Here is a 26804-nt window from a genome sequence, read left to right as displayed (position 1 = left end):
TCTGTGTAAAGGGGAAAAATTGAAAAATTAGATTTGCAAAAGCAAAGCAAATTTGGGAGTTGCTTCATTAACATGGAGATATGATTTGAATTCATTAAGTATCTGCTAATAAGAGAAAGGTACCCTTTATAGAGATTTAGAAGGCTGTTATTTTCACCCATCTACTCCAATAATACAACGCGTGTTCTAAGACAAGTGGGGGTGGTGACCAGGGCCTTCGTTTATCTGAAATTAGAAGTGCCCATAATGGGTTGGCAGGGCTGTGGGCAGCATTGCGTGTTTCCCCGTTCTCTCTAATTAGCCATAGAAAAATGTGAAGAATAGCACCCACATTATCCAAAGTCGCTTTAGGATTTGCTACTTTAAAAACTGTTTTCCTTTTCTTATGTTCAATATGTACAATTATGCTTTCAGAAAGCCCTCTGCTTTGGAATTCTCTCCTTGCTGACCTGCCACCCAGTTGCAAGTCATATTCAGCAGCCACTACTTATTTACTGAAGGTTCTTTGTTGGGAAAAGTTTTTTAAATTAATTAATAGACTATATCAGATAGATTTTTTCATCTCAAGTGTATATCCCCTTCTTTGCAAATCACCTACCCCATAAATGAACTTTCCTCTGGTTCCTGGTTGTTTCTCTTACATCATCTCTTACGACTTTCTTTTGGGCTCCCACCTCCCCTGTCCAGCCACATTTGACCTCTCAGTTCCTCACGGCACCCATTTCTTCTCATCTTAGGGATTTTACACTTTCAGTTCCTTCTTCCCGGGGCACTCTTTTCCTGCTCTTCATCAGTCAGTTCTCAGCCTAAATGTCAATTCCGAAGATACCCCACCCCCATTCAGTATTGCTCTACCCTATCTATTTCCTGTGTATCAATTACCTTGTTTTATTCTTCGTGCTATTTTCCATGATTCAGAATTGTCTATTTGTTAACTTGTCTATTATCAGGTCCCCAACAAGAATGTGAGCCCCACAGCGCCAGAGGCCTCATCTGTTTCATTCACCCCTCCATCTCTCTAGCTACCAAACGGTGCCCAGCACATGGGCACTTGATATGTTATTTTTTGAACAAATAAATAGAGAGATTGCGAGAGAGAGAGATGATAGATATCCTCACTCAAAAACTAATCTATGGAGATAGAAGTTAGAATATTGATTACCTCGGGGGTATATTAACCAGAAAGGGGCCGAAGGGAGCATTGCAGAATGTTAAAAATATTCTCCATCTTGATCAGAGTAATGGTTACACAAACATGCATATATATGCAAAAATTAATCTAGCTGTATACTTACAATTTGTTTGAGTACCTAAATTTTAACAATACTGTGTGTCAATCCATCAGGGGCTGGTCTAGCTGTGTGACATTTGGTAAGCTTTGTACCACTGGTGGTTGGGTCAGGCATCTCAAATGCCCAGCACAAAATAATTGTTGGAAAATAATCATTGCCTTAAAGGACAAAGCTAAGATCAACAACAGAACAGTTGCCTTCTCAAAGCCACATATTATTCTTTTAAAGTGGATCTGCTTTAACTATGACCTTAGCCAAGTCATCAGGATTCTCATACTTTTCAGTAGCCGTGTCATGACTTATGCACAGAACTCAGAAAAGAGAAGAAGGCAGGAGTAAAACATGAAATTTTTACTAGGAGTAAAAAAGTCAGAGAATTTATTCACCACAATACATGGCACAGTCTCTCCTGGTTGAGGATTCCACAGTCTAGATCAGGAGAAATGATCATGAAACAATGATAGGTAAAATCAGAGGGCAGTGGGGGGACCGAGAAGAATGGCAGTTTGGTAGAACAGAAGGTTTCGACATACTCATCTATATGTGCAAGAATGTCAATGGAAAATGACATACTGAAGAAGGAGTTCCTTTATGAAAATCTCTTTTAAAAAGATGTAATACAAATAATTAACTTTCGAATACTCTTATACTCTATGAAAATCAATGAGGATGGTCTCATCTGGATAAGCGGACTTTCGAATCATTGAATCTTAACCCTCTTGAGTACAAACTATTTTCAAAATGATTCTTTCTCTTGTGGAAATCTTTCTAAACAGATCATGGAAAAGTTTCCTCCCCTCCTTGTACAGAATGTATTGCCGCAACAAAGTCCCCTCTCTGTGGTTTGGGTTCATGAAGCACATTGATGGTTCCACGGCACTGTCTCAGAGGTTCCTGTGTTGTTATCCCGGTGACAGCCAGGTGAACCCCCCCAGCTGCACATCTACAGAATTTCGGTATGCTCCTTCCTTGCCGAGAGCACTCGCCTCTGGGTCTGAGACAACATCCTCTACCAGCACGTCCTCTCTTTGATGTGACTTGCTACCTTATTTGACATAAAATTTCTAGCCAAGGACCTAAATCACTGTACAAGACAACTATCTCGCTTGGTTTTTTTTCCTCTTCTAACTCAAGGCTCAAAGCTACGTAAAAAAGGGTCAAATCTATCAGTGGTCTGACCAACAGCTAGATTGGGAATGGGTCAAGTCACTATTTTCAGAAATCCTAAAAGTTTAAGGACTTAGGTACCAGTAAAAGACTTTATTGGCTAAATTCAAGGGAAACACATTTTCCCCCCTAAGTGTTTTAAGGGTGATAACGAGAAACAGCTCTTCTCGTTTCTGAGCATATAGTGTATCTAATTTATATGGCATAAGTTTGACCAAAAATCTCTGTCCCTTCATCCTTACCCATTATTTGTCCACCTTCTCATATACATCCATTTCTTTAAAACTGAAAACGGATATTTTGCCCTAACAAGAGCTTGGGAGCAAACTCCTTGATAAGGTCTCTCCCCTGTTTTTCTTTTTCTGCTCCTCTCTCTTCCTATTCCCCTTTTTTTCTGATCCTGCTGGTTGGTCAGAAGTTCAAATTTCAGAATCTACAACTATAAGGAAACTCCCTTGTTGTTTGGATGAGGAAGTGGGGGCCCCGAGAGAGGAGGCAAGTCTCCCACTATCTCAAGGTCAGAGCTAGGACCCGTACTCTGTGCTGAGAGAGCTCCCATCCTGCTCCTGCCTGAGAAGCCTGGAGCATCATGATCCCCTCTCCACAGGCCCTGAGCAGAGGCATCCTCAGCAGGTGCCAAAGATGTAGCTTCTGCCTTGCCCCTCTCTTCATCTTCCCACACCCTTTCCCTTCAATCTGTGTCCTATTCCTAGACCTCTGGGGTACCCCATAGCAGTCCTGCCCAAGCTTGACCTCTCTGTCTCAGCCCCCTCTAACCGCCCCCCTCCCATCATCCCCATCTTATGCTTTGTCAAGATAAATCAGTTTGAGTCCTGAGCTAGCTGTCACTCTGGGAAGGCAATCTAATAAATTAATCTCTCATAAGCAGTTAAAGACTTATTAACAGCTTAGCATGTTAAGAGCTCGATACTTATATTTGGCTTGTAATGGAAGATTTCTGTGGATGCAAAGCCTTGCCCCCAGGCAGTGACTGTTAGGCAAGGAATTTCAGCTTTAACCCATTTTTTTTTTTTTTTTTGGCTAGGAAGATTCACCCTGAGCTAACATCCACTGCCAATCTTCTTTTTTTTTTGTTTGAGGAAGATTAGCCCTGAGCTAACATCTGTGTCAATCCTCCTTTATTTTGTTTTATATTTGGGACACCTCCACAGCATGGCTGATGAGTGGAGTAGGTCCACACCTGGGATCCAAACCCACGAACCCCGGCCCCGCAAAGTGGAGCCTGTGCAGAACTTTAACCACTCGGTCATGGGGCTGGGCCCAGTTCAAACCCATTTTGGTTATGGAAGAGAGTAGGATGTGGAAGGGATAATGCGATGCTCTTAAATTGTTAATGATGTCTGGTAAGCCTACGTTTCCGACATCGAAGGGGGCATCTCAGGCTTCAGTAATCCTGGACAGTCTTATTTCTACTACGGACTGTTTCCTAATCTGCTTTTTGTTCTTTAGTCCCTAAGAAGGTTATCAGTGAGACACAATTGAACTCGTCTTCCTTAGGATAAGGACCTGATGGGGCAGCCCTTGAATGCTCTCTAGAATGTAGGAAGTCAGTTTCACTAGCAGCTTGGACTGCTGTGGACATGGCTACTCCCAAGCTAAACCAGAAAATCATCAAAATGTGTCTGCATCCTGTGCATCTCCACCAGATTGCCTCTCTGGGGCAATTCTCAGAAAGAGGCATTCTCTCACCCACACGGTCCTAACTCTGTGCTCCACCATGCACTCGCCTCTTCTCCAAGCCTTCCCACCCCCATCAGTTCATTCATGGGGGCGTTTCCTCCGTAAGATATTTGTGCATAGACGAAACCTGGTTAAAATAGAAGCCACAAGATATCTTTGAAGCATAAAAAGGGCCAAGTTGTCATAAGGGATCATGTGAAACCTGAGGAATGTGATAAAGAGGGGAGAAGAGGGTTCTCAGGCAGGGAGCCAGCCCCAATTCAATCTGAGGGCAAAGTCTAAAGCAATAGTCCTTAAGCTTTAGTAAGAATGGGAATCATGGTGGTCTCATTCACCAGGAAGTTTCTCAGGCCCTAGTCTCGGGGATTCTGATTTTGTAAGTTTAGGGGGCAGCCCAGACTTTGAAATAAGCATTTCAAAAGATGTTGCTACAGGTGGTCTTTGGAATACACCTAGAGAAACTCTGGAGTGTGGGGGACACGTGGTCGGTTGGATGTCTGTGAGCTCCGCACACACTGTGAAAGCCAGGAGGATGAGCGCTTTACCCTTCAATCCTGGCAGATGTCACCTGAGTCACAGTAAGTATGGCTCCAGCTGATTGATCCTAATTACCGCCCCCGCCCTCCACTCTGCAACCAAAGGAGGTGACAGTGGGATAGAGACTGGTCTGCATTAGAGTGTTTGGCTTGTATCCTATTAACAATTCAACAGACAGGCAGGTTTTCCCTCGAAATTCTTTCCTTCAAATAATTTTTGGAGACCTGAGTATTCTTCACACGACACAGTTCAGGAGAGTGCTTAATTTCCTCCATCTACCAATTAAAGCAGATGAGTAGGAAGTGGGAGATGCACAGACAGGCTCTTCCACACTATCACCCTTTCCTTAGACCCAAGGCTCTGTTCCGTTTACTCATCAGAACCCCATAGCAGGTACCCCCTTCAAAGCTTTATTTACAGCAGTATAAATTTATCTGAGGGAATGGCACGCCAGTTAATTCATTTTGCACAGTTTTTCAGAGGGATTTATTACAGTGATTTATATAGAATTTACAGCCATAAGAAATCAGGCATATCATCTTGACCAACTCCCTGATTTTAAAAAGAGAGAAACCAAGGCCAAAAACTTAGGGGATAGAGTGGACAAACCTCCCTCCCCTCCTCTTTCCTTTGGGAGCTGCTCTTTCCATGAGGATCACCCCCACTCCCCACTCCAGGTCTAGGTACAACCATTCAGAGAGCCCCGCCACCCCAGCCCAGCAATCGGTTGAGGCGCAAGGATACCACCAAGGCTGCCTGAGCTCGGTGAGAAGAAGGTCTTTGCCCCCTGGAGTTGCTAAACTAGGAAAACAACAGGCAGAGGCTTCCTTTCCTGCTTTGAATGGCCCCCAGTAGGTCAGGCTCCGGAAGGGCAGGCAGGTGTTGATATGCTCTGGAGCCCGCACTGGCCCACACCTGGCAGCGCCAAGAAACACGCTGCAGCATTAGGGGCCAGAGACAGGGAGGCATTTACTTAAAGACAATGGTTCTCTGCAGCAGAGGGGACATCACCTAGTTTGCACATAGTCACAAACATTTTTACTTCTACTTCAACTCAGTTCAGGCTATCTTCTTTAGAGCTTGATGATTTTGAAACAAGGTAATAAGAATGAAGTTTGACTAACGACTGTCTTTAGGGGGTCTCTTTGGTGGTGGGCTAACGCCATCCAAATTGACGTATACTTGCTTTTTTTAAAAAAAAATATTTAAACTGCTCAATTACCTGAATAGCCTGACGTTCACATTATACCACTTAATGTAGTCTTTTAACGGGGGCATTTAAGATTTCAACTAACATTCATCTTCGTGAAGCAGACGGCTGCCTGCCACCTTCCTTGCTCAGTTTCTGGGAGCCTGGGCAGCTGCTGTTGTGTGTGCCGAAGGGAAATTGGATTCTTAAAGAAACTGCTTAATCTTCTCTATTAAGCAATTAAATAAAATGGGCTCTGGGAGGAGGTAGCAGGTGGGTTTGGAAGTGAAAAAACATTTTGAAAATCACGTTTTGCGTTTTAAATGGATGTTTAAAAACGCAGCGGCATACATTTAGGAGAAAAATGATGATTGGGGGAGTTTTTATTAAGTGTTTCAAGTTAAGTCAAGAAAGGCTGAATATTAAAGATCTTATACAAAGAAAGGAGAAGCCGCTTAAGTGGAAGTAGGCCCTGAATTTAAATGAGAGAAACCTGAAAGGACACAGTGACATATTCCAAATCATTCCGATTTTTCTCCTTTGAAAAAAATATCGATAAGAAAATGTACCGCTGCTTTATTCTGCACAGCCGCCCTTCCCGGCAGCGTCGCCATCGCACGGGGACTTCAGAAATACACTGATTCTAGGTCGAAATGAAAAACACAACAAGACAAAAACGAAACCAAGCCGCGCTCTTCTCGCGGTCATTAAAGGGGCTGCCCTCCCTTTTAATGGATTCGTTTTTAATGAAAAAGGAAGGGAGTCTGTGATCTGTCTTGACATTTGGTCCCTTTCCGCGAAATCTGAAATTTGAGACGCAAAACAGCCTGCAGTTGTTGGTGAAATAGTTGCTTTAAAAGCAGAACCACAGTTCATGTCTTTGGCCCGGAATTCCAGAGACTCATTTCCACCCCTCCCACGGAGTCACCTGCTCAGGGGGAACCCCGGCCAGAAATCCGGGTCGCGCCAGGTCAAATCTTGCGCGGCTCGTGTTTACTCCGCCCGGGGCAGGGCGGCGGCGCGCCGGGCTGGGGAGGCGGCCGGGCCCGCGGCGCCCGGGGCAGCGGCTCCGCGCGGCGCGGCGGCTCGGGCGCCCGGAGGGGCGGCGCGCGGTCCCCGCCGGCGCGCAGACCACCGGAGGAGGCGCCCCGGCCGCCGGCCCGGCCCGGCAGCCGCTCTCCGCGCTCGGGCCGCCGCGGCCTCCTGGGAACCCCCCCCCCGCCCCGAGGGCGCACGCGAGTCCACACGTGCAGGGGAGCGGCTCGAGGGAGCCCCGGCGTCCCCCGCGTGTCGCCGGGCCGGGGAGGAAGCCCAGAGCCCCGGCCCCACTCGCCTGGGATTCCCCGGGCCCCTCGCTTCCCGCGCCGGGTAGGGTGTCGCTCGCGTCCCGTCCGAGGAGAGGGCAGCGCGCGGGCTGGAGGCGGCGGCCCGCCCCGGGCCCCGGCACGGCCCACCAGGAAGCCGGCAGCTGCGCCCCGCGCCGCTGCCCACCCCGATTTGAATACCCCGGCGAGGGCGGGCCGCGTTCCCAGAGCTGGGTGCGCCCGCGGCGCCCTGGCGAGCGACCCCAGGGGAGGCAATGGGGGCCTTTCGAGCGCCTGAAAAGTTCGTGCTTCCGCAGGGGCACGGAAAGTGCTAGTAAAACGCTTGGCACAGCTTGAGAAGCGCAGCCAGGAGCTACAGTCTGATTTTGTTTCTGTTGACCGATAACATAACCGTGAGTAGAGCCGAGGGCGAGAGCGAGGAAAGGGATCAGAGGTCCACGGACAAAATCATGACCATCCTAAATATTCAGTAATTCCGTTTGTCATCAACACAGGGAACGGTTATACGGGAAATGGGGAAGATGGGGGGCGGGGAGGAGATTTCACATCCCTGAAGGAAGTTCTCGGGCTCCTAGAGACGCCCAAGTCTTTTTTTTTTTGCATGACGAGTAGAGACCGGCTCTCGGGGGAGTTCCCCGATCCGAGGGAGCGTGACCGCGGCCGCGATCTTCCCGCCCGGAGCGGCCGCGGCGGGGCCCGGCCCTGCCCTCCCGGCCGCCTCCCTCCCCGGCCGCCCGGCGCGCCGCACATCCCTCTCGCGCTCGCCGGCTCCAGACTGGTTTTTCTGGTTCAGCCTCCCTCCTAGGGACGCGCTGGGGGATCCGATGACGTCGCTGGCTGAGTCTCTCCCTCTTCCTCCCTCCCTCCCCCCGCCTCTCCCCGCGCCCGCCCTCGCCGCGCACTCCTCCTAGTAACTTCTGTTCGGGGAGGCGCTGCCAGGAATAACCCGGTGCGTCCACAGCCCGGGAGGGGAGGCGGCCGCTGCGGCTCCCGCACGCACACTGCTGCGGCCCGGGCCTCGCGGCTCGCTCGCGAGCCCGGCGGCCCCTGCCCCGGGCCCATCGCCGTACAGTGTCAGAAAAATAAATAGAGGAAAGAGGAGCCTGGGCAGGCGGTCGGGATCTCTTCCCTCCCTCCGCGCCCGCCCTCCCTCTGTCCTTAAGGAAATGCTACCAGACACCCCCCACCAGACACGCTCAGCCTTGGCGAGGAGCGGCCGCCGCGGCAGCGAGAACAAGGGCACCAGGGGGGTTTCCTCCCCCTCCTCCTCTCCCCACTCTTCCTCCTCCTCCTCCTCCTCCTTCTCAGCGGTGACTTTCCAGGTGAGCGGCCGCCGCTGCTGCGAGGATCCCCCTCGCCCGCTCGGGCTCGGGCCGCCGCGTCGCGCCCTCCTCCCGCCCCTGTCACCCGGCGGCGGCCGGGAGCTGACAGCCGCCCGAGGGGCTCGCGGCCCGGGGGCGGGCGGCCGGCGGGAGGCGGGCTGGAGGTGAGGGGGTGGAGAGGCGGCGAGCGGGGCGCCGCCGAGCGCGTCTCTCCCCGCCGGAGGAGGGTCTCCACCGAAACATCTTCGGGGACCGTGGCACAAGTCTTGGCCAAGTTGTGTCTTGGACGTTGAAGCTCCCAGGAGCCCGGAGCAACTTGGAGGGGCTCCTGGCTCTTAACAATATTCCTACACGTCTCGACTTTGGGGTGCGGGGTGCAGCCTTGGGGTGCGCGGAGGGCGGACCGACCATTTGGGAGAGCGGAGCGGCGGGAACCGAGGGTCCTCGGCGCGGTAAGTGGCCCCGGCGCTGCGTTTTTCCTGCCTCCTGTAGCAATGAGGAGCTTGTTTCACTTTATCCCGATCGCCCCCGCCGGACCCCATCGCCCCTCCGGCGCGCGCCCCCGGCCCCTGCCCGGGCTCCCGCGGGTGAGGGTCGGAGGGGGCGGGGAGGGGGGGAGACCTCGGGAGGGGGTCGGGCGCGTTGGGAAACGCGGGGAATACCCTGGCCGAGGCTCTATGCAGATGAGGGGAGGCTGCTTTGCGTAATGTCCTGGGGGGAGGGGGCGCGCGGGAGCGCCGGCGGCAGGAATGTGCTGGGTGCTAATGAGGGACGTGCACCGGCGCGCACCGCCCGGCCACCGCTGCGGCTGCCGCGGCCGCCGTCGTCAGGTAGCGGGGGAGGGGGCCGCGCCGTGCGGGTCGGGGGCGGCGGCGGCGGCGGCGGCGGGAGGGCGGCGCGAGGGCCGGGCCGCCGGCCTGCGGCCGAGCGAGCGCAGCGGAGGCGCTGGCTGTCGGCATTTCGGGGGCTCTTTCTCCTGCCGAGCGAGGAAGGAAGGAAGGAAGGAAGAAGGAAGGAAGGAAGGAAGCGAGGACGGAGGGGCTGTCTCGATGGAAGGTTCAGGCGGAGGCGCCCTCGCCTTGCGGGTGCAGCGGCCGCAGAGCGGCTCCCGGCGCCGCGGGCCGGCCGGGGGCGCGCGGAGACGGGTGGGGGCGGTTTGCATGCGTGTTCGTCTGTGCGTCTGCCCGGGCACCGGGAAGGGACATGTGTGTTTGGGCTGTGCACTGTGGGGAGCTGGGTCTGCGCCTTTATGTCTGTTCCCTGAAGTGGGTGGAACGTTGGCCCGTTCCGGGAATGTTCCATGACGTGGTGCAGCCACAGGAAGGGGGTTAACAAGGGGCTCTGTGCCGCGGCGGCTCCGCCGGCTGCTATCAAAGCAGATGTGCGGCTGCCGCTGCTCCTCCTCTCTCACCTCCCTCCACGCCTCCCCCCCTTTCCATTCTGTGCGTCTGGTGCTGGTAGGGGTGAGACAGGAAAACACGGCTGTATGTGTGTGTGTGTGTCTGGGGGTGGGGGGCTGATGTGTGTGGTGTCTGTCGTATTCGGTGGGGAGACTCCGGATCGGCTCTGCCACCCCAGCTGTTATCACAGATCGGTGCGCTTTATACGCATGTGCCTCCCGCGTTCTGTCCCTCTTACATAACACATCCAGTGCAGCAGAGGACAGGGGAAAAGGCGACCCCAGCCCTCCCAGCCCAAACTGGGTGAGGGGATAGAAGGTCAGGAAGCGTCCCTTGGTGGTGTCCTTCAGGGACGTGGCTCCCAGTGGGGTGAAAGAGGAGGGGAAGGAGGGTTTACTTCAAGTGGCTCCTCTCCTCTCTGACTTGAAAGCCTCTAACTCAAAAGGACTGCAGGAAGGAGTCCTCTAATGGGAAAGCTTTTACAGCTGCGCCGAGGGAAGTGGGTGCTTCAGCCTCGGGGCGCGGAGAAGAGAGAGGGTCCTTAATCAAGGCGCTTGGAGCAGACGGGCCATGTGTGCTGGGTGGCCGGCAGTGGGGATGGCTTTGAGGGCGACGGAGGAATCCCCTGATAATAGGTTTCACGGGAGGCCTTGGGACACCTGTAATGGCTTAGAATTCACACAGGAAGCTGCGTGTGCAACTGACAGTACAAAAGCCTTATTCTCTGCACAGTTGCTTAGGCCTGAAACGAACCTCAGAAGGCTTGTTTCCGGTACTTTCATTATAATGGAAAATTTGAACTGATTTTTCTCCTTCCCGTTTTGCCATTTTAAAAATAACTCAGTTTACCTCCAAATGAATATTGGTCCTCTCCCCCACTCCCAAAGGCTAGACCTCATAATTCACAAGAGAACTGCATTTTTCTAGCAGGCTCAGAGCTCTAGTCAAGGGCTATTGATTTTTCTCTCAGTACAGTTGTTTCTTTTGTAGTGCATAGTCAAGCCCAGAAATTACTTGAAATATTAATAAGATCTATTTTAATTAAATTTGCAATGATCTGTCCTCCTAGAAGAAGACCATTTAACTTTATTAGAAACATTTCCTCCAGCGATATAGTAATATTTGGTGATAGTTGTCCTTGAGCAAACCAAAGTATTTTCAATATTTGCATATATATTATATGTAATAGATAGTATATATTACATATATATTAGAATCTGCAAATGTCTTGTGCTTTTTCACCTTATAAGTGTGTCAGAGCAAAATTTTAACCAAGTAGTTTGTGTAATGAGTAGATTGGGTTTGATTTTTAGGATATAGGCCAGATAGTTTATCAAGACAGTAATGCCCTCCATGTGAGTAAAATGGATATCATTTTCATTCTTAAGGCAAAATTCCTGTGGAACGCTAAGAAGTCATGGTACCAGATGAGAACTCTGATTTTTTATTTTGAGGTGAAAGGGATTTACCAACATCCACTTAATGATAGTGTGCTTCAAGTGTCATAATCCCCTTTGACCACTAGGTTTGAAATATGCAGTATACTTCTTGTATACAGAAAAATGTTATATTGCAATGGTGGATCTTTTGAAAATTGTGTGTTTTTTCTTTGAACATAGCTCAGGTATAAAAGAAAATTTGCTTGTTGGCATCTATGTATTCTGCTATGGTGATTGTGTTTATGTGGCCGGCTTCATTAGAGACTGCTTATGTTTATGTGAGGCATTTACAGTGACGTTGATGTGAAATTGATTTGGGGACAATTTTGGGAATGGTAGAGTATTAATGATATTACAAATTTAAAATTTAACTGTTTTTTAACTGGCTAGATCCTTGTGGAGGTCTTTGGAAAAATAAGATCAAAGTAGAGAAAACATTTCTATAATTCTGTAAACGTGGAATGTGAAAATTCATTTACTCTGTGTATATTATCACATAATGAAATTATGCTAATTGACTACATGGAAAGATTAGCCAGCAGAATCTTTTGATTGATCATTTTACATGAGATGTGTTTGTAAATGTTCTTGTTACTATGAAAACAAAACAGACAACATGTATGCAGGTGTTTATTCATTGTGGAATAATGGTACGTGTGTCTGCTTGAGCTCCTGGCACCTTGTCACTATTCAGAAAACCAGGTTGAATCTTTTATGCTGATTCAAATTAAAATGAAGTATCTTCATTTAAGAATTTGCCTGCTTTGTTTTTTACAGCAGGGCTTATTTCAACAGCAACAGATAACAAGTACTCTTACGTGTGTTGGTTTTAGATTTTTGGCTCATCAGTAATTAACTGAAGTTAATCTGAAAGCGTCAACGTAGGAAAAGCAGTTTTAAAGACCTGTAGAAAATAGGTATGGGTGAAAAGCAGAATCCATGAGAATGTGGAGTAATTTAACATCTGATGTGGTACCTTTTATAGTAAGGGAGAAGAGGCTACGATCAACTGGATGGATGGTCGTGGATCAGACTGGCCACTGATCACCTAAGTCTGTTACAAATCAATCCTGCTTCAACATTTTGGTTCCTAGTCAGCATCGACAGAACTCTGTCTTGGTCTATGCAGTAGTCCTGTAGGTGGAGAAATGGTTCACAGTTTAAATCTCTGCTTGGAAATTCCGCTGATATGCTTTTAGCTAATGAATCTAGATATGAATTCCTGTGAATCCATATTTTGGCTAAAACTTGGTATGTAAGTGTTGCAGCTTTTTAAAGTGATATCATAAAAAGGAGCAGAGGAAGTTTGCTAATTCACCCGTATGGATTTTAGGTTTCATGAGGAACTTCAGACCATCGAGCATGTCTGGGTTTGCTGTAACCACACAGGCAGAGCCTTCATCAATCTTAAGTAAAACTTTAGTGAATGTTCCAGTGAGGCCACTTAATGTTTGAAGCCGTGGATGAACGCAGAAAATTGAGGGGAAATGGGAAACTTTATGAAAATGAGATTGTGCTTCTTTGAAGGACGTTGTACGCGCTGTAACTTTCTGTTTGTGCCTGGTGTTTGATCACAGCCAGAAGCATGGCTCTCTGCGTGCTGTTTATGGCAATCTAAAAGAGGAGGCTACAAATCAGTATTTGTAGCTATGAGATGGCTCTGAGGAATTTGGAAAAATATTTGAACACTTGATCTGTTATTGTGCCACAATTCACAAGCTTTCGTGTGCAAGTGTGCAACCTAGCTTACTTGATCTTGTGCAATCTTCGGCTTCTCTGAGGTGACTATGGATACTAGGCGTAGGTCTATATTGTCTTCAAGATGGCTTTAGAATAAAATCCCAGCTGCTTGGTAATTTGTGTCATTGTTGTTCTGGGCCAAATATGTGCTAATCTTAAAATATACTCCCATTACTCATCGTTTGAGATATTAACTATGACATGTGATATAGTCTACAAGTTTCCGTAACTTTAGATTTTCTCTCAGCATAAAATTTGGAGTCTATTTAGACATATTTGAAGAAGGTGCTTTGGAGAGAAGAGAGGAAAATGATGTTTGTGTGCCTGAAGACGATTCTAGGCAGAAAGCAGGTGGGGTTTGACCTGCCACTTCTGGGTCACAAGATGATTGGATGTCAGGTCAGGAAGTACTCAGGGCCAACCAGCATTTTTGACTTGTCACTCACTTATAATTTTAGTCCTGTCTTTGGGGTAGTATGATAGGTGCCCCAGGCATCATTGAGCAGTACAATTTATTCATTCCTTCCTTCAACAAGTACTTACTGTGGGTCAGGCCTTGTGCTAGACACGAAAGGTGTAATGATGATTCAGACCAGAAAAGGAGCTTCTAATCTAGTGGGGTTGACAGATATTAATCATGAGATGAACTAATCTGTGTAAAGCCAGATTTGTTATGAGTGCTATGGAAGAAACATAAAGGACTATGTAATAAGGGGTATATCACCCCTGTCTGGGGGTGAAAAAGAGACCTCTCTGAGGAGGTGATGTTTGAGCTGAGACTGAAGGATAAGTAAGAGTCAAGTGGAAAAAGGTAGGTGGGGGGAGGAAGAGCATTGTACGAAGAGGGAATAATACAAATGCTGTGAGGTTGGAGAATGTACGGTGTTTTGAGGAGTTGGAAGCAAGCCAGTGGGGCTAGAGGGCAGATGACAAGAGAGGTGATGCAAGGTGAGGCCAGACCATATGGGCAGGTTGACCACATGCATGATTGTCTAACCTGGCATACATGGGGACTGGCATACATATGATGTCCCTACTGTTTTCCATGTTATAGACTGATTGTTGGAGGGGGAATTTTAGGGGGCAGGACCTAGAAGTTAGAGGAGGCTTATGTATAACACGTGTCTCTTCACAGGACTCCACAGCAGTGGCCCCGGCCTCCTGGAAGTTTGTTTGATTCTGTGTGCTGACTTCTGTTAGAGGGGTTTAGTTATAGGTTAGCTATGTATTATTTACAGGTAAATTTTCCTTTGAAGAATAAATAATTTAGGTTTTGAAAAATACCTATTTGGGCTCCAGTTAGCTAAATTGGTCGGCATCATTAATTCAATTAATGGATAACTACCAATTCAGAAGTCTTTACAAGGTCGCTGTGTGAAGTAACCAATTAATCTTTAGAACTCTGTGTGAGCTGGATCTATGTGTTTCTAAACAGCTAGCGAAACATTCAGTTCCCCAGATAATTTCTCTACATGATTGCAAATATCAAGACCTTTGGAAAAATTTAGGTCTGATTTTTTACTTTCCATGTGATTAGGGGTGAGTGTAACACAAAAGAGTATGAAGGAAAAGAGAAGAAAAAGACCTTAGTGAAAATAACATTGTTTTATGTAATCTTGGACTCATATTCCATTTTGTCAACTGTGTCATTTAATTAATTTGCTCCCTGTTTTAAAATTTATATAATATAGAAAATTCAATTTAGGTGGCAGAAAGAGTCAGCTTATGTAGGAGTTACAAGCTTGGGCTCTGGAGTCAGACTCGGGGTCAGAACGAGAAACTGAGAGAGAAAAGATGGTGATCCCCGACTTCAAGGATTTTACAGTCTGGAGAAGACATATGGCTTCTTAGTAACTTTATTAAAACTTACAGGTGAAAGTAGAGAATACGGGGAGGCATGGTTTTCCAACGAGAAAGGTTTTGGGGCCTTTTTGGGAAGAAGTGGTGTTGGTTAGAGGCCTTGCAGATTGAGTAGAACTTCAGTAAATTCTAAGAGGGAAGGGAGGGGCCCAGCATAATTTGATCTGGAGCCGTGGGGCGTGGTTATAGTACCAGGGGAGAGAAGGAGTATTGTCAGCCTGGAAAGGGACATGAGTTCCAGATCATGTGGGGCTGGGAAGCCCTCTCAAGGAAGCTGGACTTCACTCAAGGTTTTTAAGCATGTGTTTAGAAGGATGGATAGCTTGGTGGGAAGGAGGAGATTAAATTGCTGTGATGCCCCAAAGAGAAGTAATGAAGGTTGACACTACCGCATGATGATATGAATTCTTTCATCTTGTTAATGGACATCTTCCAAAATAGTAAATAGCAAAAGAGATTAAACTATTTTGATAAACATGGCCAAATATGTGTGGCAGATTGTGAGTTTGAACTACATTTAAGTATAGTGCTGCATTATTTTTGAATGTGCTGTGAAACATTTTACTCCAGACAATATTCATGAACATTAGTAGTGAAAGTTAACCGTTAAACACCAACTTATAAAAGTGATTGTACTTAAAATTACAAGGTATTTATATTTTTAGGTGTAAATATTTAAGGAATGGATAGATGATTCATTTCATGGTTCATTAGAATACTGCTTTTTAATTGATACCCAGTTGTACCTAAATGCTGACGATACTAGAAAGAGTGTGTAAGGCAGTGTATTTGAAAGGCACTGCTTTTTTTGACAAAGATTTATTTGCTGGTTTCATTTTCTCTGAAAAAGAAAGCAGGAGATCAGCGAAGCTCTTATTATTTGCATTGTGGCAGATTCACTTGATCTCAGAACCCCACAGAAAGGTGGGACTTCTGAAACTAGGCAGTAAGCAAATGCAGACACACCCTCATCTGTGTATGCTTAGGGACCTCTAGGCATGCACGTGTGTAGACATGCATGTGCACACACATACACTAATCTTAGAAAATTGTGTGCTCAATGAGAAAGAAAATTTTGATACTTAAAATACAGCATGAATTCTCATCCTGATAGTTGCAGAAAGTATTCTTTTAAAATGGAGATTAGTTCTAATTCCATATAAAGAAGATTATAGGAAAGGTAATTTAAATGGTGAGTGACTTTGTTCACTAAAATGCGAGATTCATTTGAAACAGCGTTTTATTTCTTTTGGAAGCCAGACAACTAGTTTAATAGTGTACATATGAAACACTAATTTGGCTTGTTAATTGGATGTAATTAGACCGAGGTTATTTTTATACTGCTTAATTGTCTGAAAATTGCATGCGTTGCCATGCCTGTGTAATGTGAGGCAAGATGGGGGGGTGCGGTGGAAGTGGGGGTGGAGGGACGTAAGGTCTGGTTGTGTCTTTGCAATTAACTTTCTGTAAAAACTTGGGAACAAGTTATTTAAACTCTCTAGACTTCATCTGGAAATGGAAAGGATTGGAACAGATGGCATCAAAAGCGTCTTCCAACTCATAATCTATCACTTTATAAATTCGACTTTGTAGTTATAGAGAATGCAGTGTCACTATATTCGGTAACTATGGTATTACAAGGATGAACTAAACACATAAAATCAGCACAGCGTCAGTTTATCTGTTAGAAGGAAGGGGATTAGGCTTAAAGGGCACTTTTTCTGTGCCAGGCTCCATACCAGGCACTCTCCAGTAACGACCCCGAGGAGATTTTGTCTGGTTATCTTTGTGTCTGTCCCTGAGGACACCGAGACTCAGAAAAGTTTCATGGTCTTTGCAGGGGCGCTCTGATAGTCAATAGTGAAGCAAGATTTGAACTCAGGGCTATTAGCTCCAAAAACATTTGGTCTTTTCACCATTCTCTGCATCATAAGCAATGGTTAAACATCAAAGTTATTTCAAAAGCTAAGAAATTAAATTGCCAGCCATTTTTATTAATTAGCACAGTGTTTTCGCCTGGAAGTTTATGCATATCTACCAGTGGGGATGCATGGGTAGCCGAGGGGCTAAGAGCCTGGATTTGAAGTCAGACAGAACAGGGTGAATTCCAGCTTTACTACCAGCTGGGGGAATTTTGGAAAGTTACTTCGTCTCCTGGAGGTTACAAAGGAGGGTGATAATATCTGTTTAAGGGGCATTGTGAACCTTTTATGAGAGTGTGCGTGCTGATCTCAATGAGCATATGGTCGATGTTTAATACCTAGTAGCTATGGTGGTTATTAGGAAGGGATTAGAACAGAAGAAAACCACAAGAGACCTCAAATTGTTGTGACAGTAAAGTATTACTTACACATTTTCAAATGGTCTATTAAACTCTTGATTGAAATGGTTTCAGAAACGATGTCAGAATGCACATGTTTTTAACAAATGGAAATGTCAGTGAAAGTTCGGGGCGTTTCTCACTTAGCTCAGCTGGTGCTACCCTACTGAAGTGCACTAAAATTCTCTGGTTCTCTGTGGATCATCCTTCTGGAGTTTTTGGTCTAAAAATAGCCTTTGGGGCCTGAATTACCCAACTTGAACTTGTTCGTAAATCTCAAGCGCAGGAGAGCAGTGTTTACTCGTGGGCCCTTGGGCTTGCCTAGGAGACACAACTGGAGTATTTGTGGGACTGCTGCCTTTTAAACATTTATTAGTTTAACAAAGATTTATTAAGCACCTGCTCTGGAAAAGGTGCTGTTCTAGATAGTGGGGATTCACTGGTGAACCAAATAGTAAAAAAAAAAAAAGGAAAAGATCTCTGCCCTCATGGCGTATACCTTCCAGTGGACCAATTTAGAAATGTTTTATGGCAAATTCAGTAATTGCATTACTTTGCAGTATTTTTAGAAATCTCTACTTTAATATTGGGTATCTCAACCCAAATAACAAGGAAGCATGGCAAAACTTATTAAACCACTAGTGAAAATATCCCATTTGTTATATCTATCTATCTATCTATCTATCTATCTATTTTTCATAGTAAGGCAGTTTTTGAAGAGACTTAGGTATTCTGTCTTTATATATGTATATATACACACACACACACACACACCCCGAGTTTAGAGTTTTATGTAACTGAATATTATAGCACTAGTTTTCTTTAAATTCCTCTTTATGGTTCAGCATTATGACCTTTCATAACCTGTAGAATCAGGTCCTGGTTGTTTTTTCCTGGGGAAGAGAAAAATGGTTTACAAATGACGCATTTTATTGTAAAACGCATTTTAAGCCTTTCCAAGTGAAGAGATTGCCACAGCTTATATTTGGAATGTATATTTTTAATACTATTTAAATGATTTTTAAATTTTTCTTACTGTTTTTTGTTATAAAATTTCTAGTGGATTAGGATGGTTTATACTGTCCCAGAAATGTGGTAAAGCCAGTGCATGGTGCACAGTAGGTGTGCAATCTAGATTTGGTGAATATTTAAAGTCGTAACTGTCAAGAAGCTTACAGTCTAACTGGTGAAAACAGAGACATTTTGACCCACTGTAAGATGGGGCGGTCGTCAGAGCCGAGTGAGGGTGAAGTCCTGGCTAGTCTTTGCTTCAGTAGCCACATCCCTCAATCTGTGCACCCTTAGGTGCTTCCTCAGCTTTTGAAGATGTCCTCCGGGAAGCCCAGCAATCACGAGCGCTTCTTGCAGCCATGGTCGGGGCTCCCAGGGTGCTGCGCATGACGTTTGTTTTTTCAACACGTGAATCTTGGAGCCATCTTGGGGTACTTTTGCCCACGGTTGGACAGGGAAGTTTACAGTTGAACCGGGATTCCTCTGTAGAGGAGTTTTCTTTGGGTGTGTTTTGTTCTGGTGCTCTGAGAAGGCATGCTGTGTGAAGGCGGTCACTGCTCATGGGTGTGGCTTTGAGAAAGAGTTGTTTCTTGGTGGGCCTGCTTGGATAAATTCGGCATAAACAGGGAGTGTATTCCTTTCCTCCATTACAGATCCTTGCTCTATGAAGGCAAAGAAAAATGAAGGAAGGAGCAAAGGCTGAAGTGAATCCTTTCCTCTCATTTGAAGCAAGTGATGAAATGTGTGTTTGCCACTCAGCAGTTGCCCCATGGCACAGTCCTGGTGGCTGGCCCCAACCCATGGCAGATAGGTCATGGGAAGTTCAGCTTCTAACTAGCCATCAACCATTATCAAACTTTATTTTTCTTTCTTCTCCCGATGCTTACATTTTGAAGAATCCTTGTTTCTCTTAGCAAGGGAAAGATCCTGAGTTATGAACATTCAATTTCTTTTCCTGTCATTCAATTTCTTTGCCATGTGTGAAAGTTTATGTTGGGAGAAATATAGTCTTTTTGGGTAAAATGAGGATTTCAAATATCTTTTGTGCCCTGGTTGTGAGGATGTGCTCATTAGAGCCCACACCAGGGCTGCAGACGGCACCACAACGGCCGGTGGTAAGCCATGACCCCACTAGTTTATTGCTTGCCTCATTATTGGCTTTCAAAAGGGTTCAGGCTAAGTGGCTGTACGTCTGTTATATTTCATTGTTTCTTCATCTGTAAAAATGAAGCATTGTTTATAACACTGCCCTACCTCCTGAGAACAGAACAGGATAACACAAGAGAATTGGAGAAAGGGCTATTTTTAGGATGTGAAGGAACGCTAAGTTTTGAGAATAAGTTAATTGTTGAAAAACATCTGATAGACAGCAATACGTTTGTGACAGAGGTTGGAAGAGTGTTCAGATAATTGACTGCTATTGATGCAGTTTATTACAGGCATATGTAATTGTTTTCACAAAGATAATGGTCAGTAGCTCCACAGCTTATTACGATATCCCCTGGTGCTTTTAAATTTTGCGCAGGTCACTGATGTGCGTGTGTAACAAAATTTTGAGATGGTTAAACCCATATTCAAGCAGAAGAAAAGGAATCCACAGACATTTGTTTTTGAACTGTCATCAGTTTACTTGTTCAAATGACCTGAGTAATATTGGTGATGAACTTGGTGCCCAGATTTAATCAAGTGTAGCTTTTAAAATGGGCTGAGTGGCTGAGAAGAGTCGAAATGACCTTTTAAAAGAAATCACCTGACAGTATAGAATATAGCAAATAATTGGACACTAAGTGTGGAGATTAGATTTTCTAATGGACAAACTCCACATTTGTTCAGTCATCACGTGCTTTTTGGCCATGTTTGGTAGGAGTTTGCTTGTGTTAAACCTAATGATGTCTGAAAATAGTTATGATGGATATTAATAGCTGATCTGGAAAATTTTACGTTTTAGCTAATAATCCCAGGAATTTATATGGTGAGGAAATTGTCCTGATAATTAGTCTTTCTCTTCCTATATTCTTATGGGTGATATAGGATGGGAGCAATGAGAAGCAAACAGAAGATATTTTGAAGTTAATAACAAAGTTGCCCTGGCTTAGAAGTCTGTTCTGATTATATTAACACTTCTAGCTGTAAAAGCAAAGAATGCCTAAGTGTCCCTAACATTTGTGATCTCCTTTAAGCCAACTGGTTTTGGTTTAAATTTCATAAGGAATTTTTACATTATGCCGCTACTGTTCTTATGTCTAACATGTAAGTATTTCTAAAAAATGAGTCAGGGAGAGGGGGAGAGGTGCAGAAAGGGATTCTGAGGGTCTTTTGGAATATGCGAATAGCCTGCTTCCTTTCTCAGTGTGACCTTTCCCGTGGCCTTTTTCCAGAAGGGTCGGCTCTTGGTTTTGAGCAGCTGCATCTTCAGTAGCAGTTTAGCCTTTTGTGAGAAGTTTTACTTCTTTCTGTCACTTTGATCCAATTTGTGGTACTGCAGTGACGGCTTATTTAGGGCGTCTCTTAAAGTGTCTCATTTAAATGAGGCTGATTAATTTGCTCAAGTGTAGGATCTGATGCATTGATTTGTCAGATGGTGACAGGACACTTTGCAATGTGAAGCCTTTCACAGAATTTCAGGCTTAGATAAAACTACCCGAGGCATCATTTAATCCCCAGCTGAGTGAGGAGAAATCACTCAGGACGACTCGCCGAGGATCGCCTGCATCCAGTTTCTCTTTAAACACCTCTTCTTTCTTAGGGAGACCTGTTCCACTCTGAGACTCGTCCTCTCCAGAACCGGTTTGCTCGCTGACTTGCATGGCAATCCTACAATTATTTAAAGATGGCTGTCATCTTCACCTTCAGCAGTGTTTTCTCCAGGCTAAAGATTCCTAGTTCCTTCAACGAGGCCTCTTATTATGTAGTTTTCACTTTTATTTTATTAATTTATTTAGGGATAAGGCTGTTCCTATCTGAAATTTACTCCAGGCTATTGTTTGTTATGAATCCTCAAAAATAAATTGCTTATCTCCAGTTACTCTTCAGAATATAGACCCTTGCCAACTGGTTTAGAGAAGTTTTACAGAGAAGGCCTTAGACATGCTTGCTGAGACTTTTACAGCTGTAACAGAGTTGGAATAATAATATGATACAAATCTATTTTAGCAAATATAATTGTTGAGATTCTGGCATGTATAAGATATATAGGAACATAAAATAGAGATAGAATATAAAATATAAAGAGGAGTTTTTCACTCTTCTCATCATCAAAACTTTTCTAATCTACCATATTGAGGAAAAGAGCTATGCAAAGGAAGCTATAATGAAAAGAAACAGGTTGAGTACCGTAGGAGAGGCATATATGAACTATTAAGGTGCAAAGTCCTTGCTGGCTGAGGAGATCCCGAGAAATTTCATTGGAGAAGGAGATGCTTTCGACGGGTCTTGGTTTTGAGAGGTACCAATGTGGGAAAGAGTCAAGAGTATTCTCAGAGAAGCATCTGATTTGAGGGCAACATAAAATGCATATTAAGTGAATGTTGTTGAAAAAGGTAGAATGGTTGGGATATATTGTCTAAGGACCTGTATTCCAGCTTAAAGAGTTTGTACCTAAGATGATAAGTAACTGTGGACGTATGTACTGTAAAACATCCGGAGTTTGGTTCCTGATTTTGGCAGTTCCATAAGTTTATAAACACAGTTAAGTGAAATGAAACAGAAAAAGGATATGTGGAAATTTCTATGTAGAAAATTCTATGTCATTTATAAATAGTATGAAGTATGTATATTTTGCATATGAGACACATTGGCTTTGAATTAGCATATTATTATTACTTTCTTTGTCCCAGAAGCCCAGCAGTCTCAAGGATGATGACTTTAACCATAAAGTCAACATAAATGTATTGCTGTTGGAGGTCTTGTCGTATTCATAAATGATATGCCATACTGACACGAAGTTTAGCTCAAATGGTTGCCATTGGAGAATAAAGTAAATTAAGCTTTTCTTCAATTTGTATTTTCTGTTAATTAAACATGGAGATGCGGACTGCTGGGAAGTACTTCTGTGCAGACGTGTTCATTGTAGGAATATCGCCTATGTAGACCTGAGAGTAGACAGTGAGTTTTGGTGCATCTTCATAACAATTTTGAAAAATATTCTTATTTTAGATCTAGACTGCCTTTAGGATCTAAGAGAAAACTGCCTTGTTTTAATTTGCCTACACAGATCGCTTATTAATCTACATAATGAATAGTAAAGGAGGTAAATGCCTAAATGGGCACTCATTTCATAGAACAAGTGGACCTATGTGCAGAAGCAATATATTAGACAATAACTGAGAGTTAATAATTCTATATTAGTAAAACAAAAGTTATCATTTCCTGAGCAGGGACTTTGACCTTGGAAATCTTCTTTAACCACTGTGGAAGGTGTCTTATTTTAGATTTAGCTCCAGTCCCAGTTTTAGTCTCTGAAGAAGTACACAGAACTTTGTGAGAGACTGGGAGAGAATAAAAAATACTGTATTGTAATAAAATAACTGATGCAGTTCATGAATTTTTAATTACACTTTAAAGCATGTGAGAACCGTGATGTTTCAATAACAATTGATTATAGGCCATCTGAGCACTTACTATTATTTAGGCTTTATTGAGAGCCTATTCTGAAATATTAAATACAGATGAAGGCTGAAGGGGGGTGTGCTCTTAAATACTTGAGGACCACGTCAGTGTGTTTCCATCTGAAGAACACACTGACCTTTCCCCAGAGCCTGACAGGTGTCATCGTCTGGAGGAGGGAGTGAGCAGTCCTTGTGCTACCTGTGGGTCCTGGGACTGTCTTAGTGATGCGTGCTGTTATTCCGTGTAGTTACCCATCCTGGAAGAGATCAAGGAACTAGTAATTTGTGCTGGGGGCCACTTGATAAAGAGAAGGTTGTGTAATTTTGGGGGGAGTTTGTAAGAAAATGAAAATCGTGGGGCTTGGAAATCCTGAAGTAAGAACTGGGTCTTCCTGGAGCCAAAGCTTGTGAAGCATGTAGGTAGGTAGGTTTCTTAGGAAAGGTTTATTCATTCGTGTGTGTGTGTGTGTGTGTGTTTGTGTATGTGATATGGTTCTCTCTTCACTCCTGTACATTCCTGTTCACTCAGTGAGCTATCGGCTTCTTTGACTCTGCTTCATATATTTAATTTTGGGCTGATTCGGGAAGTACTGGCTGTGGAGAGCAGTGCAGTCTCCAGTGTGCGGTGGAAATGGGATGTGGACCTGAGAAAGAAGACTCATGACTTTGTCATTGTGTTTGTTGGGAGCCCGTTTTCTGGAAAAACCACAAATGATTGGTAGAATGCTCATTTGAGAAGAGTAACACTCAATATCAGATATTATGAGAGAAGAAAAACTCAGCATGCCCTGAATATTGTTAGAGATGCCAGCCTGTGGGACAAGTTGGTCTTTCCCAGCCAAGTGCTCTCGAAGACTCTGCAGAGTTTAAGAAAATGTGGAGGCTCTGGTGGAAGAGAACGGGGACCTCAGAAACAGGGAGATGCACCTCGGTGCTGCAGCAGTTTACTTGACTCTCCTATTGTAACTGCACCTCTAAATGAAACCAATCCTGAATTAAACAATGAGCTTTAAAAGAATTAACCTGCGAAAGTTCAGGTCTCAATCCTTTTCATTGAATGAAATAATATATTTTATTAGAATTGTGCACTCCCATAATGTTCTTAAAAGCACAAAATTGGAGCATTTAGAAATTTTCCAGCAATTTCTAAAGAGAAAGTATGAAATAAGTTATCCTGCAGAACATCCTTTTATCTTCACAGTTTATTTGTTCTCTTTCACGATGTAAAAGATATGCATTTGCAAATAGCACCAGGAACCTGAAGAATGCATAGTTTACTATTATGGTTTATATTTTCAAGTATGTATTTATTCACAGGTTGATTTATTTTGTTGCCATCATACTGGTCTTTGTAGCCTCAGTTTATACTGAATTTATGGTAATACTGATTCCATTTAGTTCATAATTCAGATTATAAAATAGGATAATTTTTACTCATCTCTCTTGTGTTCTTTCCAAGTGCCATCATCAGCAATTGAGTATAAACCAGAGAGCGTGAACCTTGAGTGACATTTTGAGGGAGCTTAGACAGTACGTGACCAGTGACTTGCAGTTTGTGGAGTGTTGATAATCTACCATTGACAGATGACTTGAGGAATAAGGAAAAGTACATTCTAATCAAAAACGCAAGAATCACTGCAGAGATTTAATGGGTAAAAGGATAATTGATACGAAGGGAAAAAAGACATGAAAAAAAAATGGTGTGAGATCACCCAGGAGACAAAACCACTGAAGTATTTACCAGGATTGGATACATAGTAATCACTTTTACAGTCAAGAATCCTTTGATACAGTTTGGGAAGCTCAGGGAACTTGTTGAAAAGTTGCTGTATTCAAGTTAAGTAAAGAAAGGGCTGGATGTGATTATTTCCTAGGCTCCTCCCCGTGCTCCCAGGCAGAGGGACCCTATACTGAGCAAGCCTAGAGCATCCTATGAAGTCCAGAGGAGTGGTTTTAGTTTGGAGTAAGGAGTATGGGATTGGGAAGGGTTTGGCCTTCCTTTTCAGCAAGATTGGAGGAAGCCCATCTGAGGTCCATACTCGGTGCTAGTCCTGTATTCTCTGAGCCTGTTTCTTGATAAAGTGCGGATAGGAATATGTGTGAAATAAATGGTAAACACTAATAAACTATGCAAGTTTAAGATATTATTATGTGATAAAATATTCACTTGTGTTATTTAGATGTTTAGAAAAGAGGACAACAGAGAAAGTACCCAGGGGCTTGGAGCCCTTTGAGTGGAAACCAAAGTTACCTTTAAAATTGCTGTTAGGTAGTAAATGTCTGGCTAGGACAACTAACATTTATTAACTTGTAAAGTCTCATGTACATTTAAAATACATATAAAAAAATTTCAGGAAACTTTTTTTTTTAAAAGATCTGAATTTTTCCCCTTTTTCTCCCCAAAGCCCCCCAATACCTAATAGTTGCATATTGTTTGTTGTGGGTCCTTCTAGTTGTGGCATGTGGGACGCTGCCTCAGCGTGGTTTGATGAGCAGTGCCATGTCCACGCCCAGGATTCGAACCAACGAAACACTGGGCCGCCTGCAGCGGAGCGCGCGAACTTAACCACTCAGCCACAGGGCCAGCCCCTCAGGAAACTTTTAAAAGTTAACTTCTTTATCAAGAAGGGGTAGGCCTGGATGATGGTGAACTTCCTGAAAGCTTCAAGATGGCAATTTCTTTGTAATTCTTCAGATTCATTTACTTGTGTATCCACAAGTTACAAAGCAGTGCGTATTTTAAATAGCACCATACTTACAGCAGCCGCAACGTATTTTAAAAAAATAGACTTTATTTTTTAGAGCAGTATTAGGTTCACAGCAAAATTGAGTAGAACAGAGATTTCCTATCTAACCCCCCACCCCCTGCCATAGCATAGCCTCCAGCACTATCAAAATGTTGCATCAGCATGGTACATTTGTTCCAATTGATGAACCTATATAGACATCATTATCACCCAAAGTCTATACTTTACATTTGGTAAAGATCTATTTTATTCCATGTTCTGATGTGAAATAATGCTTAGTTGAGATGTTAGAGATGTTGACACAATATAACATCTGTAACATTGATTCATCATGAGGACAGAATCTATAGTTTGTTTTGTAATTGACAATCTCATTGCAAACTGAAATTGAGCTCTTTTAGTTTATTTAAAGGCGAGTAGACAATACCCACGGCCTTATTTTTAACCTTTATTAACCTTAAGCCACTGCTTCTCTAGAATTACACATGGTTATAATCTGGTTTATGGTTTGAAACTAAATGGAAGGCTGGCAATTTAGGATAAGGGAAGCTTTAAAAATCACCATTATTTTTATATGAATGGGTAATTTCCATTTTAACACATTCTGGCCGAAAGTTTTGAGTGCTATTAAAGTGGATAAGCACAAGACTGAAAGATTCATAAGAGACTGATTTTTTTATATTAAACATTTGATAGGATAAATTAAGGGCCTAATAAATAAAAGGACTTTCTATGTTGTGTAATGAGTATTTTAATATTGCAAACCTATAGAATATGCTTTTAGGAACGTCTCTGGGGTGTCTCCTTGCCTTCTGTGACCTCACTGGAGCTATGCAGTACAGACGTGTTCTTTTTCCTCCCATCTGACCGTTACTTAAGGAATCCACCATTAGGAGACAGAAAACAAGAAGAAAACGTAATTGCAACAACATTGAGATAATTTTCACTTTTGGTTATTTAAAAATAATCCCGGGGGGAAAAAAAGAGTCATTTTGGGGGAAATTACGTTAAAAATTAAGCTAGGAAACTTGCGCAAGGAAAGTGCTTCCTCCGAGCACGTGGAAACCCACGCCTCTCCCCTGGGTCTGGGACCCGCGCGGGGGCTGCGCGGGGACCGGAGGAGAGCGGCCCCGGCGCAGGGGGTCCG

General features: G+C 44.2%; 2 protein-coding genes across 24 annotated transcripts in view; one reads left to right on the top strand and one right to left on the bottom strand.

Annotated features, from left to right (window-relative positions):
* The window catches only part of AIG1 (androgen induced 1), a 308996-nt gene extending 301726 nt beyond the window's left edge, over positions 1–7270 (bottom strand). The window contains exon 1 of the mRNA XM_070506530.1: positions 7220–7270. The gene's annotated coding sequence lies outside the window, so the exon portion shown is untranslated. The remainder of the gene's footprint in view (positions 1–7219) is intronic.
* The window catches only part of HIVEP2 (HIVEP zinc finger 2), a 183591-nt gene continuing 163907 nt past the window's right edge, over positions 7121–26804 (top strand). For 10 of the 23 annotated variants that reach the window (XM_070506459.1, XM_044769000.2, XM_044769061.2 and 7 more), the window contains exon 1: positions 7647–8533. The gene's annotated coding sequence lies outside the window, so the exon portion shown is untranslated. The other 13 variants (XM_070506462.1, XM_044769038.2, XM_044769009.2 and 10 more) reach the window with 7 other exon arrangements.

This window comes from Equus asinus, chromosome 1 (assembly GCF_041296235.1).
Source record: "Equus asinus isolate D_3611 breed Donkey chromosome 1, EquAss-T2T_v2, whole genome shotgun sequence".
Lineage (NCBI taxonomy): Eukaryota > Metazoa > Chordata > Mammalia > Perissodactyla > Equidae > Equus > Equus asinus.
The sequence above is the reverse complement of the archived record's forward strand: the minus strand, read 5'-3'. Positions and strand labels throughout refer to the sequence as shown.